Here is a 14429-nt window from a genome sequence, read left to right on the forward strand (position 1 = left end):
TGCTTGAAATGGTACTCACGATATAATTTTAAAGTGTGAGTCTATTCCCTTTTGTTGATATTCTTGTAAAGTGTATGGTTTAATTTTTGAATGGTGTCATTCTCCTTTTTTGAATGCAAAATTGTTATTATAGATCATTTGTAAATACTACAAATAGGTAATACTACAATGCTTACAATTTGGAACACTCTTGTAACTTTGTTTATAACTTTCTCATTTTATATCAAATAACATATATTTTATCTATTACCTTCCTTACAGTTTTTTATGCATATCATTCTGCTTTTGCTTTTCCTTTTCCTTTCTTATTTGTACATTTATCAAATTGTATTCCTACTTCCTTTATTTTTCTTGCCTATGACTTTCAAGAATTTTTTTTTGTGCAAAACATTTTTCTATTCACTATTTCATTTGTCAATGATTTTGTGTTCTATATTTTTAATATTTCTCTGACAATTTTTTTTAAAAATAAAGAATATTTGTCACTAGTTTCTCTATGAGAATCAATAGATCAATATTATTGATTGTAGAATAACTGCTTTCTATAACGTTTCTTGCATTATTATTATTATTATTATTATTATTATTATTATTATTATTATTATTATTATTTCCTCTATCATATCTTTTGCATTGCTTTTTTCATAATATACTTATGATATGTCAAAGCATAATATAGAATTAATTAGGTATCATATTAAATGGGCATTGTGAGGGTTCTAACACTTTTCTCACACGTATCTATATTTTTGAATTTAGCTTGTTTCATAGATTGGAATCTATCCTTTTAAATGAACCTAAGTTAAGCTTAAGACCTCATTAAAAAGTATAGATTCACTTATGTGACCAATTACACCTAAACAAGAAAAAGATTAGTAGTAACTCCTCTTTCACGACGAATGGTTGAGTTTACAGACTCATGCATTATGACAGTAAACATATTGTTCGTTCCTTTCCAATTAATCCTCTTCTAGCGAGTTCATGCTTCACTGCAACTCTACCCATATTAATTGTCAAATGAAAATTTCTACTATGAAGAGAGTATATCTTAGCTAGATTTTTTGCCAAAGTTCTTCTGTTTCAAATCACAAATATAAGGTAAGTCAAAAAAAAGATTTTGAGGAAAACATACCACTTGGAGTAGCTTTTCAAATCACCCTATCTGCCATGGATTTAATAATAATCAGCTCATGCAATTGACTCCAAAGTCAAATCCATTGTTCAAATTCTCATAAAAATAATTGTTAGCATAACTCGATCTTCCATTGTGAAATGTTGTTATTCCATTCACCAAAATCATATAGCTTGCCATCTTTATTAACTGATAAAGTAAAAATATGAGGGAATTCTTCTTTTAAAACTTGCCTTTCCATCCATTCATCATGCGAAAAGGAGATCAATTTGCCATCACCTACAACAATTTAAAAGTTAGTTGAAACTTGCAAAAAAAATTTATTAGTAGGCGAAAGTGGAGAAATAATATTTTTCCAAAGATTTGAGCATTTATGAGTAACATCAACATTGAGCAAAAAGGTACTCGACTCATAACCATTCTTCGTTATCAATATTTCATGCCACAGTCTGTCCCATTTGTTAGCCTTGAGTTACATCATGTTTTAATTTGATGAAAATCACATGCTTTCTTGAACTTAGTGTCAAGCATTTGAAATTGTCTCAAATATATTTTTAATCCCCTAAGGTTACATATTTGCTTGAAAAACTATGCATCAATAGAAAACATCTTATAAGCTTTCAAACAATGCATATTCAGCTAAGAATGCAAGAGCAAACATGCCTTGAAATGTTATTTGAATGTAGGAACAAGGTACGGAGAAAATAACAAAAGAGAAGAGCCAAAAAGCTAAGAAATCCTCAAGACACAACCCAAAAGTTGATCCTAGAAAAGCCTGAGTTTATGTGAAGGCTGAGATAGTGCAAAACTTGAAGATTATAAGCCCATAGTCAACCCTAAAGTGCTCATAGTCTACCTTGTTCTAGAAAACCAAAGAAAATCATGTTTTGAGCTTATGATAACTATATGATATAGAGTTATTTAAGCTTAATTTTGATAATAATTTAGCTTAGTTCTTGTTGTAATTCATAGAAATTAGTAGGTTTTATTTAATTATTTTAAATTAGTTATTTTAGATGAGTCAATCTAATCATGGTTAATTTTATGTTTAATTTAGTTTTAATGTGGTTAATATAGGTTGTTATTGATTTATTTGTATTCCTGTAAGTGTTTGATGAAAGAAGAATTTTAAAAGAAGAAAGAGAGCAATTTTAAGGTGCAGACTTCCATTGCATATATTTTGGTATTTTGGCTATAACTCTCTCTACAAAGATCCAAATGAAGTTATTCTTAAACCTTTGGAAAGATAAGAAAGAAAGCTACAACTTTTGTGTTTACCACTTTACCTAGTTCGGCCTAAAAAGTGCTTAAAAATCTTGTCAAATTTGACACACTGTAACAATCTTAGAGTAATTACGATTTCTATTAATTAATAAGACTAGGCTGTGACTTACATAGTCTAACGAGGAAATTTTAGCTAAAAATGACTTCTCCCTTCACCTAACTTGACCTAACTTCAAAGCTTATAAAAACAACATTTTAAAAAAAAGAAGAAGGGAGAACGAAAAAATACCAAATTAACAGCTGAGAGTCAAGCCACAAGAGTCATTGAAGCTAAGAAGAATTTGAAGGATTCAAGGAGATTGGAGATCAAGAATACAATTCTTGAGTTTTTCTATATTTTCTTTTATTCTCTTATTTCCTTGGTTTTGTTTTTAATGTTTAGATTTTATTCGATGATGATGTGTGACTTGATGATGAACTGAATTTTTAATGTAAGATTATGATTGAACTTATTTTGTAGTCTAAATTATTTATCTCTCTTTTACTTATATTTGATAGATTTAGTTGTTTATTTTATTTTGTTTCTAATACTTCTAATTGCTTAATCACCAATTAGATTGAATCGGAAACCTAAGTTAAATCTTGACGAAAGATATTTAGGTAGACCTAGAATAACATACCATATGATTGAATACACTTAGTTGATTAGATGGTTTAATTTGAATATAAGGTAGACATACACTTATAAGCCATATGTAGCCAAATTAGAGAACAAACTTAATGAATCTTTCTACAATATAATTTAAACAGACATATAGTAAATTAATCGGAAGAGATATTTTTATATGAAACTCGATAGAGACTTGTTAATAATTTAGGATTTTAGGCTAATAACTTAATCCATTAAACTAAGTTAAGAGAGAGAGACAAAATTCAGATGAAGTATCGAGGGATATCATAATCTTAAGTCTGTTAATCACTAGAAGTAAAATTTACTGATATATTAGTTTTAGTTTTTAGATTATTAATTTAATTTTTTAAAAATTTTAATTGTTTAGATAAAATTGGGGTATGTTTATTTTAGTAGTTAGCAATAAGGATTAATTCAATTCTCTGTGGGATCGACATTCTACTCATCTCTATATTATCTTTGCAATATGTGCACTTGGGTGAGTAGAAAATTGAACAACAACAGGCATATTCAGCCTTGATAAGTCAAAAGCAAGGAAAAGTTAACTTTACACAGCCATAGTTGACTACAAAGGAATCGTAGTCGACTATAGTAGCTCATACTTGCAAGAAACATGCTCTTGAGAGATGGATCGACTAGAGAAAGGTTATACTTGACTATAGAATCCTTAATTTGAAAAATTTAAAGAACATAGTTAACCCTAAGAGCATTGTAGTCAACTCTCAAGCTTCAGCAATTGTCGAATTTGATTCAAACTTATGTCTAACAGCTTCAAATATTGCCTTAGCTATAAATAGACGCATTTGAGCCATTTTGAAGTAAGGGAATACTTGAACCAAAGCTTCAAACCCTAGAAAGACCTTCAAAAGTTCATCTTCACTCTTTAGCATCTTTTTAGTCTTCTACCAAGCTTACAAAGTTGAATACTTGCTTCATTTGAGCTAATTTTTATTCTCTCACTACTCTTAAGCTAAAATCTCGAGCAACTAGCCTTTGTGAGGCAAATCTTTGCTATTATTCCTATGTACACACATCTTGTAAAGGGTCTAATTTAATCTTGAAAAGCTATTTATGAGGGTTTGAGGTTGAGCCTTTAAAAACCATTGATGGTGAATTATTGCTTCATCCCGTTAAAAGCAGGTATCATTTTATGGATTGCGTAAGAGTTATCACTTAATCTATGAAAAAGCCGTTGTAAGGGTTATCGTTTGATCGCGTGAAAAAGCAAGAATCTCTTTGTGAATTTTGTAAGGGTTATTGCTTTGTCCTTTAAAAGGTAAGAATCTTTGATAATGGATTGAAATTCCTTAGTTACCAAAAGAGTGGTTGCAAGCATCGAAAAAGCAAAAGCACTATAAATTTCTTATGTCTCTTTTTAATTTTTTGCATTATTAATAGTTATTTGTATTTGCCTTAGGAAAATAGTTTTATATTGAATTATTGTTTTACACTTAGAAAAATATCTTTCCTTTTACTTTTCATAGCTAGCATTTAATATATGAAAAATATTTATCTTGATATGTTATTTTTGTGCTTAAGTGATTTATTGTTGAAAATTATTTTTGATGTTAAAGAATATTTTTTGGTAAAAAAGTTTTGATTTGGAAAACTAGATTTTCAAAGAAATTTTTATAAATACCAATTCACCTCCTTCTTGGTATATTTCACTTTGACACATCTACACTAACACTATTCGTTCCCAAATCTCCATATCCATTAGTTGAGCAAGGAGCAATTTTTAATTTCTAAGTCAAGTGAACCAAGACCTCCCATATTTCTATGTTTACAAACAGGTCTCGGTTAATATAATAAAGCTTCTCATTCTATCCCGTTCCACACCATAGAAATCTTCATTGAATTTTGTTCAATTCATTCTTGAGCCCTTACGACTTTTTGAATAATGACATATAAAATATGGGTAAGCTACTCAACATTGATTTAAGCAAAGTAACTCAACCTCCCAATGAAAGCATTTTTTTTTATTTCCATCTAGTCAATTTTGCTTCAAAGTGATCTACCACAGGTTACCATATTTCCGTCGACGTAAGACTAGCTCCCGATGAAAAACACAGATAAGTTGTTAGGAACGTACCAACCTTGCAACATACTCATGCTGCCCATGTTTTCGGCAATCCAAAAAGATTGCTTTTCTAAAAATTAATCTTTAATCCCGAAACTATTTGAAAACATCTCAAAACCTGTTTCATGTTTAGCAAACATTCTAAATTAGGTTCATAGAATAGCAAAATATCATCAGCATATTGTAAATGGGAAAATCTCAAACCTTTGTCTCCAATTGATATACCACTAAATGTGTTTTGCCCTTACTTTCACCAGTAGCCAACTAAAAGCTTCTGTTACTATGTTAAATAGAAAAAGAGACAACGAATATCCTTGTCAAAGACCTGTCAGCAACTTAATAGATTAGTAGGAGAGTCATTAACCAGAATAGGTACTTAGGCTCAATATGCAACATAATAATATATATCAATAATTTTTTTTGTAATCTTGTGTTATAAAACTGGATGGCACTCACAAATATAGTTGTTGAAAAGGAAAATGGATATATGTAAATGTATATAAACTAAATAAATAATAATAGTGTTTTTTGCAACATAATGAAGCTATTCAAGACCTAGTTACCTTCCTTTGTAAAGATCAAGCTCAGCTTGATCGTTCATTTATATATTATTTTATTATTACATTAATAAAATATTATTTTATATTGATATTTAAATATTTTTCAAACTTAAAACTAAATCATATATTATTTATTAATTAAATCAATTAATTTGATTGGTTTCGAGCTTAAAATTCATGTCCAAGCCCGACTAGAATTGGCTAGGCTTGTAAGCTTGAACTAGTAGCCCAACATAGTAGTGTATTAATTTTCTAGCGTGGCCCGGTCAGAAGATATTATTATATTAATAAATTATATATTTTTATTTCATTTTACTTTAAAAATTTATTTAAAAGCATACAAATATGAATATAATATAGTTTTCCTTATTTTGATAATGAAATATAGCATAAATGGATGGACTAGGCTAGCCTCGGGCCTAGGCCTAGGTTTTCAATGTTTTCAGCAAGCCCAATCTGATCTGACCCTTACTAGAAACCTTTAGTACATGATGATATTGGTTTTTAATCTTGATATTTTTGCCCAATTTTTTTTAATATTGACAAAAAGGAAAAGAATAAAATTAATTTAATTAAACAGTAATGAAATTTATAAAAAAAAATCTATGAAATCAAATTTACTGCTGTCATATATATTTTAAATTTAATGTATTGAGTTAATGTCTATTGAAATCAGAAAATCAAAGTTAATAAATTTGGAAATGTCAAATAGGTTTGATTAAGTTCAATGTTGATGAGGCATCAGCTGGTAATTTGGGCAAGGTAGGAATTAGGGCAATTTTACAGGACTCTAGTGGTGAAATACTTATGAAATTTTATAAAAATGTGGGAGTATGGGATGCCAATCATGTAAAGATTTTGACCTTTTGTGAAGCTTTTTCACGGTTCATAAGATACTTAAAAAATTCACAATTTAAATTATGGATTGAAAGTGACTTGCAAAATGCAGCTGATAATATACTTTGGAATTTTAACTTAATGCACTTTTTATGGGAGGTAAACTCTAGGATTGATGAGCTGGCCAAATAGGCTGTGTTGAGGGAGGCTGATCATATTGAATTTAATGGAGTGTAAGAGTTATGGATGATATAGATTACTTGATTTTGTAGAAGTATGAGTGAAGTAGGAGGTTCGGTTTTAATTTAATCCGAATGCAAGGGCCATTTAAATTTTGAGAAGTTGTGTTCGCTTGGGTCCCTATTTGAGGTGATCGAGCTGGGATTTGAAACCAGTGCTGGGATTTTTTGAGAAATTATGATTTTGGGCTGGTTTAATATTCCACAGTGGATATTTTTGTGAGCTGATTTTTCACTAGTGTTTGGATATCCCTTTATCCAAGCTTTTTGCTCTTAGAGATTTATGCATTTTATTTATTCATTTTTGTATTCCAATTTCCTTGTACCAATAAGTTTAAAGTATTTTTCTTTTAACATCTAGCAATAAAATTGTGTAATTTTCCCTGCATAATTCCTTTGTCTTAAAAGCAGTGTTCGAAACCCCCCTCCCCTAATTCTAAAAAAAAAAATTTGTAATTCTAAAAAAAAAAATTTGGGAACGTAGTTTATGTTACTTTAAAAGTTCATGACAACATTAAATGGAAGAAATGATTGAAAATTAAGTTAAAAATACTTTATTGGAGGAAAGTGAATCACATAAAATCGAAAGATAATGCATATGACATATATGAAGGAATTAATTTACTTACCAAGTATCGTGTACTGATTTAGTAATTTAGGACAACAAGAGGGATGGATAATCAATTGCGTTGCGTTGCTAGAATAAATGGAAAGTTAAACAAATTTCTTTTTATTTATTTTTTTCAGTACAAAAGCAAAGTAAACAAAATTCTTCAATGAATTTAAACCCTAAATATAGAAAAAAAAATCAAATATAATGACTACGCATGGTTTTTCGGAGGAACTTGGGGAGAAATTTGGTGTAATAAATTAACCAAATCAATGAAATAAAAATATTGATGAAATCATGAAAATCATTCATTTGATTCTCTAATGACACAAAGAATGAGTTGATTAGCAATCAAATTTCGCGAATTAAGGAAGCCCACTTCACAAGTTCTAGAAACCTTTAGATCAAAAAGTCCTCTCATCTATTGTCTTCCAAAATGGAAAAAAAAATTATACAGACAAGAAAAGTTAAAAAAAAATCCCATTGAAGTTACATTGAATGTTTGGTCTAAATTTGTATAATTCTTAAAAAACTCTTAAATAGTTGATTAATGTGTAAAATAATAAGTGACATTCTGACTAATGGTGATTAATAATAAATAATTATTTAATTTAAAATAAAAATACGAAAACTTAATTGAACATAATAGAAGAATACGAATTTATTTAATTTTTTTTAGATAGTTCAGAATTTTATTAAGTATTTATAATTAATTCTTGAATTTATATTCAGTAACATTATCAATATAATAACAATGACTGACAGTATAGTACGTATATTTAGAAATCCACAATTAATTTCTATATCTCAGAGTACAATTCCAACTAGTAAAGAGGTTAAGTGGCAAGCTTCTGAAGCTGGTTGGTTAAAATTCAGCGTGAATAGCTCAACCCTAGGAAAGCCAGGTCCAGTAGAATTTGCGGTGTGTTGGGGAATCATGATGGTTCGATTTTACTCAAATTTTCTGAAGTTGTAGGTGAAGGGGATGCAAGCTTAACATAAATTTTGGCCATTAAGAAGGTTTTTTTTTTGTTTATACTCTATCTTGTGGGTGGAAAGTGATTCCTTGAATGCTGTAAATCGGGTGAATAATCCTCTTAATGCTCCCTGGGAGATTTAGACAGCACTGAATTCAGATTATTAACTTGCAAAAGGGTAAACCATGCTGGAAATTATCACATATTTTGACAAGTGGGAATAGTTTAGCTCATCATTTGGTTAAGGAGCTAGGGTGCTTTGAATGGTAACATATCATCCAAGTTTCTGAAATTTAGGAGTTCCTTTGCTGTTGGACTTCTTTTGCAGCAGGCTGTGACGAGCTTGAATTTTAAACTGATGTATATTTCTTTCATGCTTGGACTCATTTTGTGCAAGGTGGCACAGTACACACAGGTTCGGATTTATATATCTATTTGCATGTAGGTGGGACAAACAAATTAATATGTCCTAATTCTGCAGCTTCACACGCAACATTGTAGTTCAGAATCGGATATACTACAATTTGGGACAACATGAAACTAGTTTCTTCGGCATTTTAATGTCTGCTCTGTGAGTTAATATGTTCAAATAGCTAGTTAAGGCCTGGATATCCCTTCATCTACCCTACTTGTATTCAGGGGTTTTTATTTATTTCCCCTTGTATTTTTATTTTATTGTAAATAAATCCTAAGGTACTTTTAGTTATGGCAATCAGTAATAAAATTACATTTTTAAAAAAAATCACTTAATTACATAATGTCATCTCGTTAATATACAAACTTAACAAATTATTTTCTTTTTATTAAATTATTTTATTTTATGATCACCTCTAACTTGATTCGAACATTCAGTTAGATATATAAACAGCCATCGTTTAATTGCCAGCCAGCATTTATATTCTTTAATTTACTTTGGTTGGATCTTCTAATTTTTTGCATATTATATTTGTACTTATTCATTTATTTAATAAGTCACTATTAAATTATCATCACTTTTATTATTATGTAATTTCAGAAGTTCATTGATTTTATTATTTCAATGAACCTACTTATTTTGTAACTATATATGTCATTTTTTTTACTGGTACCATATATGTAATTTGATTCATAAAAAATTCATTGTTTCTTGTTATTTTATTAAACTTATTTGCTTTGATATAGCTTCTTAATTAATAGTTAGGAGTAGATTTTCTCACTATTAACATAATAATAATCTCCCTCTTTATTTCTCTAATTTTAAAGATTTTTAAATTTCCCCAGAAAGAAATATCGGAATTAATCACACTGTTAATTTTAACAAATTAATTTAATTACCTTTTTAATTCCTCCCTACATCACGATAATTAATATGCTTTTATTAGGATTGATTTTCTTATTTTCCTTCTATAATGAATTACGGAGTCAATTAATATCAATATTTTGGGAACTTTCCTAATCTACCTTATTATACCATGATTGAACCCATTCCCTTAAATAAAATAAAAGAAAAAAATGACTATTAGTTTAACCTTAATTTCTACTATTCTTTTTTTCAAATCAAACTAATAACTTAATTATTTTTGGTTCAAAGTTTTTCACTAAAACCTCAATAAAAAGAACAAGAAGTTATCACAGTTCGCCACCGAGCGACGAAGAATCTTTATCCAAGACCATGGATAACTGTAGCACGGCTTTTAGTAGTAATTCTCAGACTCCAATGTTAAGCCATCCTCCTGTGAACCGCTACAATTTCTCTATCTCTCTGCCACAAAATCTGTTTCGTCGCCGCAAGTGGGGCCATAAACTTGACGATGATGCATTAGCACAAGCTTTGATGGATTGTAAGAATCCAACTGAAGGATTGGAGAATTATGAGGAGTGGACTGTTGATCTGAAAAGGCTTGTCATGGGTGCAGCGTTTGCTGAAGGAACTTTCGGGAAGTTATTTAGAGGGAAATATAATGGAGAGGATGTTGCGATCAAGATATTAGAACGACCAGCAGATAAACCTGAGATTGCACAGGCTCTGGAACGGCAGTTTCAGCAGGAAGTTATGATACTTGCGACACTGAACCATCCAAATGTTGTGCAGTTTATAGGAGCATGCCGTAAGCCAATGGTTTGGGGCATTGTCACAGCATACGCAAAGGGAGGCTCAGTTCGACAGTTTTTGAAAAACAGGCAGAATCGTCCGATGCCATTGAAGTTGACAGTGAAGCAAGCATTAGATGTTGCAAAAGGAATGGCATATATTCATGGACTCGGGTTCATTCACAGGGATTTGAAGTCAGATAACCTTTTAATTGCGGCAGATAAATCGATAAAGATTGCGGATTTTGGCGTTGCACGTATCCAAGTTCATTCCGAGGGAATGACACCCCACACAGGAACATACCGTTGGATGGCTCCGGAGATGATTCAAAACTGGCCTTACACGCAAAAGGTGGATGTTTATAGCTTTGGAATCGTACTTTGGGAACTGGTCACCGGCTTGCTTCCTTTCCAAGGAATGACAGCACTGCAGGCAGCTGCTTGCGTGGTTCAAAATGGTGCAAGGCCAGCCATTCCCAAGGATTGTCTCCCTATTCTGAGTGAAATAATGACCCGCTGCTGGGACGCTGACCCTGAAGTCCGTCCTCCCTTTTCCGACATTGTGAATATGCTCGAGACTGCTGAAACTGAGATCATGACAACTGTTCGCAAGGCTCGCTTCAGGTGCTGCATGACTCAACCAGTGATAGTCGACTGATCCACAGCTTTTAATTAATTAACTTACAACTTTCTTTTATCAATTACAATTTTCTTCTTTCTCCTCCTCTATTTAGCAGCTTTTGGGCTTTGTTCTTAATGTGAATGTTGGAGTTTTACTAGTTTTCTTTCATCTTTGTTTCTGGATTTGGTATTTTGATGACTGAGATTTTAGATTGCTGTCTCACTTGCTGCAATTCAGTGTTTATTTAATTTATTCACACATTTTAATTGGATTTTATGCATAAAATAATTTTAACAATAACCTTCAATCTTATGAAACAAATAGCAAAGACAAATGAAACGCATTTGAAAATTTCATGACAATGAGAATGTATGTCTCAAACACAGGAGCTCCAGGATGTGATACATTTGAATTCATTTTAGAAAAATAATCTTCTGACTTAAGTTGTTGACAAAGGACAAGGTATCAACCAGGAGCAATTGCTAATAAAAATGCTTTTTTTTATAGTATTTAGAAGTAATGTGATTTAAATAAATGTCATGAACTTATGAATACTTTTAAAAGTGTTATGATTTAAATAACTGTCATTATCTCGTGAATACCAAGTGTACACTTTGGTGATGGGTAACAATATCAAATGAATTCAACGTCGGCCCATTAAAGTTAAAGAGTATTCTACAAAATTCATTTTTATCTTTTTAGATAAGTTAGAAATGCACTATAATATTTATCTAAAAAAAAAAAACTGCAGATATATGTTAGCAATGAGATAAAAGATGAAATCCAAAAATTATGGTGTTGAGGTGATATAAGAAGCTCGGACCCAAGAGACTAAGCAGAGAAGCATGTAGATGTCGCAAATACCAATTTGATGAGCATATTGTATCAATTAATCTCTAAAATGCTTTAAGGGGGGATCTCTGATTCCTTGCATAACTTGAGTTTCAATAAAATTTATTAATTACGTAAAAAGCACTCTAAAGGGAAATTACATAATACTACAAAAGAAATTAGGATTTTAATGGGATAATTAGATTATTTTATACTTTAAGTACTTAATCGAACATTTGATTATAATTCAATTAATGTCATATGTGTGATTACATTGCCCTTTCTTTTTCCCAGTAATTCCATTGCCTTATTTAGGAGTATTTGACCATAAAATAAACCTTTTATACTACTAATTGGACTAATCTTCACTGTAATCACTCCTAATTTTATTTTATTTTTTTGAACGATATGAAGAACCCGGCAATCCTGTGCTTTGTAAAGATCAGTACAAGATGTCCCAACGCAAACTGCTGTGTGATTGGAATTTTAATTAAAGCATTAAAATCTTATAGCTACCTTCCGCCAATTAAATGCATCCACACAAATCAAAAAGCTGTCCCGATGCAATATGCTGAGTGATTAAATTTGTCTGAAAATCAGTAAGATGTCCAACGCAATCTGCTGCGTGATTGGAATTGTAGTCATAATTCCTCCTATCTTTACTTATAATTCTATTTTAATGACATAATATTTGGAAAAGTGTTTCAATTATTGATGAAAATTTAAATAAATTTTAATTCTTCTATTATGTTCAACCATCACTTTGATTATTATGTAATTTCAATGCACAAAAGTTCATTGCTTTTATTATTTCAATGAGCTTACTTATTTTGTGACTGTCATGTAATTTGATTAATGGAAAGTGCATTATTTTTTAGTATTTTATTAAACTTATTTGCTTTGATATAGCTTCTTAATTAATAGTTAGGAGTAGATTTTCATTTAGTTTAATTTTTTATTTTATTTGTTCATATGTATATTCCAATTTGGCTTTTTATTCAAAAGCTGTACCTATCATTATTAAGTTTGTGAGATTATTGATATTTTTGAACTAAACTAGTATAAATCAGTGTTTACAATAACAAGTAAATAAGCTTAATTGTTAAGTAACATTACATAATAATCCCATTATTTGTTTCACTCATTCTAAAGATTTTGAAATTTTTCTTCAAATATCGGGATTAATCACATTGTTAACTTTAACATATTAATTTAATTACTTTTTTTAAAAGGAATCTAATTACCTTTTAATTCTTCCTTAAGTCACGATAATTAATATACGTTTATTGGGATCGATTTTCTTATTTTTCTTCCTATAATTAATTAGGGCACCTATCACTATCAATATTTACGAACTTTTTTAATCTACTTTATTATTCCATGGTGGAAGCCATTATCTTAAGTAAAATAAGCCAGAAACCTGATTTAGTTTAACCTTAATTTGTATTTTTTTAATCAAACTAACAACTTATAATTATTATTTTTTATTTGGAGAGGGAATATGTATATCTACTGAACGTGTAGGGGAAGGAAACAACTGTGATAATTATCAGGTGTGCTGCAACCAATGATAGTCCACTGATCTACAGCTTCTAACTTCCAACTCTCTTTTATGGATTACAATTTTCTTTCTTCTCCTCTATTTAGCAGTTTTTGGACTTTAATTTGTTGTTTTATGTGGATCTAGACCATTGGTTGCGGAGTTTTATGTGGACTTTAATTTAGTGTTGACGAATGAGATTTTAGATTGCTGTCTCAGTTGCTGCAGTTCTGTTTTAATTTAATTTATTTAGACATTTTGATTGGGTTTTATGTATAAAATAATTTTAACTATAACCTTCACTAATAATTCTTCCTTCTTCTTTTGTTTATAATTCTATTTTAATGACATAATACTTGAAAAAGTATCTGAATTATTTAAGAAAATTTAAATAAGTTTTCAATTTTTTATTATATTCCATCAAGTTCTTACATTTTATTTTGAATTAAATAAACCCTTATGATTACTAATTAATTAATTATCATTAATTAAAATATCACTTGTTATTTTATACCTATATGACGTGGACATAACGTTAATGTGAAAAATGAAAATGTCACGTAATCATATTATCATATCATATTAATATATTATGTCATCATCTATTATAATATGATATGAATATATTTTAATGTTACGTGATATAAAATGACAAGTGTACTTTGACTTATAACGGTTAATCAACTATTAGTTTTAAAAAGTTATTTAATTTAAAATAAAACTTTATTAAAATTTTCTTAAACTTAAACTTTTCATTATGAAGTAATATTTTCATAATCAATAACTTTATCAAAGAAGCCTTTTCATCCAAATTATGTTATAAACTCATTATATATTTTATACGGTAAATTATTAATTATTGTACACACCTACCATTGAGCCAACTACCCAAATGCTAACTCATGGATTTATGAATTCAATTGAATTGATACTTCTATACATGATTGCTAGTTTTTATATATCTAATGTGTAATAATATTTTGTTAATGTATTTTTTTAGCTAAATCTTATTTATA

At 29.6% G+C, this 14429-nt stretch overlaps 1 pseudogene; it reads left to right on the plus strand.

Moving 5' to 3' along the window:
• The first annotated feature begins 8127 nt into the window (after window positions 1–8127).
• Window positions 8128–11078, plus strand: LOC110411489 (serine/threonine-protein kinase STY13 pseudogene; annotated as a pseudogene).
• Window positions 11079–14429: the final 3351 nt, after the last annotated feature.

This window comes from Theobroma umbraticum, unplaced genomic scaffold (assembly GCF_002168275.2).
Source record: "Theobroma umbraticum cultivar Fairchild unplaced genomic scaffold, ASM216827v3 scaffold_56.0, whole genome shotgun sequence".
Lineage (NCBI taxonomy): Eukaryota > Viridiplantae > Streptophyta > Magnoliopsida > Malvales > Malvaceae > Theobroma > Theobroma umbraticum.